Source organism: Lupinus angustifolius, chromosome LG04 (assembly GCF_001865875.1).
Source record: "Lupinus angustifolius cultivar Tanjil chromosome LG04, LupAngTanjil_v1.0, whole genome shotgun sequence".
NCBI classification, from domain to species: Eukaryota; Viridiplantae; Streptophyta; class Magnoliopsida; order Fabales; family Fabaceae; genus Lupinus; species Lupinus angustifolius.
Genome location: NC_032012.1, coordinates 911966 through 914787, shown reverse-complemented (window position 1 = coordinate 914787; position 2822 = coordinate 911966). Strand labels below are relative to the sequence as shown.

The following is a 2822-nucleotide window of genomic DNA, read 5'->3' as shown; positions in this document are numbered from 1 at the left end:
ATAATCATACACATTCCTTGCATTTCATGCATCATTTTGAGTTATAAGTTGCATCTCACACTACAACATTTTTGTCCTACGACAACGACTAAAAACCGTGGTCTAATTTTAAAAAGCCGTTGTCTTTGTCATAGACAACGGTTTTCTAACTGTAGTAGTCTAAGGTGTTGCCTTTTGTTTAGACAACGGTTTTATGATATATAGCAACAGTGTACAAAAACAGTTGCCTTTGTAGTTGACATGGGCAACGGTTTTTTACTTTACAAAGACTATGGTTTTTTGACTGTAGCCATTATAGGAAACTCCTAAAACCATTGTCTATAATACTTTGTAGAACACTTGTAAAACTGTTGCCAATAATAGTTTATAGAACACTTGTAAAACCGTTGTCAATGATACTTTATAGAACACGTATAAAACCGTTGCCTATGTTTACATTAATAAACAAATCAACACTCCAAACTGTGGCCTTTATTCAACATCCTAAACATAAACTAACTCTGCTTATATAATATACACTTAGAAGGTGCTAACCCTGTATAAGTCATAAGCTGCAATGCAACATGAGAAATTATCATATACCAAAAGAGTACAAACCAAATCAACAAAAATCTCTCATATACCATTACAAAGGTCCAACCCAATTATATAAAATCGTTTAACAACACTCTCTAAACTAAACTCTATCTCTCTATAATTTTACAAACCTTAAGGTACTCATCCATATATATCCTAATCAAGTAACTGAAAAACAATGAATTAGTGATTGTTTTCATAGATTTAGATATACTAAAATTTAGCTGAACCATCCCTTTTGAGAGCCATAATACTTTATCAACCAGCTACAACAACGTCAACTCTAAGACTTGAATCCAGTAGTTGATTCAGCTTTGCATCAGAATTGTTGGGTTTCTTGTCACAATAACCATTCTCTTCCTATACACTTCTATCATTACACCCACAGTTCTTATTAACCATGATTGTATTCCACATAATCATCAAAATCCAACAATTCACTCGCCCTACAATTGGTGACTCCGAATCCTTGCAGAAGAAAAGCAAATCGAGTCATGATGAGGAAAATGGTGCGATTGATAGACGCAAAATTCAGAAGCTCCGAAGCAAAAGGCCAAAATCCATTGGCTTACTTGTTCATAGAATAACAAGGTGCAATAAATTTAGCACTGATCTTTGGATTCCCATCATTAGCTCCTGCAAAGTCTCAGGACCACGAGAACCCATCTTGAATGTCAGAGGCTTGGCTCTATCTCTCCTTCTTGTAACCTGAAGAGTATGGGTCATTCTTATGTTAGTGAGTGGGAATTATTGAGCAACCTAACAGTACCAAATAATTCCCACTTTAGCAACAACATATGACCACGTAGTGTCAAAATTAATAATACATAATAGCTAAATAAACTGCTAATATTCCATTAGCAAAATGATGAACTAACATTCAACTACAAGGAACAATTGTATATTAGAAACATATAGATAATAAAAGTTTAAGATCTAACAAACTTACATTCTCTTCGAGAATAAGTGCCTAACCTAATTCAACCAAACGTTCTTAAAAATAATCACAAGAATAAATTGAATGTTAGAAAAGTAACATTGACATTCAAGGTTTTCGAATATACCAATCATGTGACAATTTTAGTAAGATATATAATAAATGGAAGTAACCAAAATATTCTCCCTACTAACCATCTTTTACTGCATCAACACAATATTATTATATTCAACAAATTTCAATTACAACAGGGCCAAAATAAAATACTACCAACTAGCAGACTAATCAAAAACTAATATCCTACATCTAGAAGCCAAGTTAGAAGATATTATTTGTACCTTGTGATGAGCAAAATCGATGTGAGAAGGGTCTGAGACATTCTCCATGAGAGTATCATAGCCATAGAACAGATCACGCTGAATGTTCACTATAACAAACTCTGGTTTTTCAAAATCATTAGGCAACCTACACAGAGTAAAAAAATTAAAACTAAAAACACATTTTAATATAATTTTACCTAACACTTAACCAGCTCAATTAAACAAAGCTTATTTATGAACATATAAATATAATTTCAATAAACTAATCAGAGTTGATTTAAAACAATGACAATGGAGGTTTGGATGCATTAGCTTTCTCCCAACCATTCTCATCAGGCCAAACAACGAGCAAGCCCTGACATAGCCTTAATCATGGCATACCTACTAGCTTCCAAAATGTGAAAGATCACACAATTGATATGCAGATCAACATGGAAAATGGAGAGAAAGATCAATACATGTTTGGTGCAGTTACAGTTGAAATCATCCATAAAGGCGAAGTTACCGTTGTTATCGTCCAATGCCCCGACTTGCTGTTCTTCATCTTCGACTTCCATTCCCACCATAATCTTTACTTTCTCGAAGGCTTTGTTCATCTTTTCCATCGTTTTCTCAACAAAAAAATTATGGAATGAAAACGTTGGATCTATGAGTGATTGCAGTTAAAAACGAAGAGTAAGTGTTAAGTTGCTTCAATTTTCAGCGAACTGTTTTGGAAATTCAATTGATACATCACAGAGACTCTGCTTCATGTGAGGTTGTTAATAGGAGTAGTGTTGGAGGCTGAGAATGGAGGATAAGAAAGGACTCTAGATTTAGAAACAAAGTGAGACCTTTGAGTTCAACAAATTAAAACTATGAATAACTAGAATAGAGAATGGTTTTTTTACAATTGATAAGGCTACACTTAAAAACCATGGTCTAAAAAATGAATAAATAGAATAGAGAACGGTTTTTTTTATAATTGTTAAGGCTACACTTAAAAACTT

At 33.3% G+C, this 2822-nt stretch overlaps 1 long non-coding RNA gene across 1 annotated transcript; it reads right to left on the bottom strand.

Moving 5' to 3' along the window:
• Window positions 591-2040, bottom strand: LOC109344995. Its single transcript, XR_002107373.1, has 2 exons — window positions 1852-2040; window positions 591-1284 (listed from the first exon to the last, which is right to left on the bottom strand). It is a non-coding gene; the product is annotated as an uncharacterized LOC109344995 (long non-coding RNA).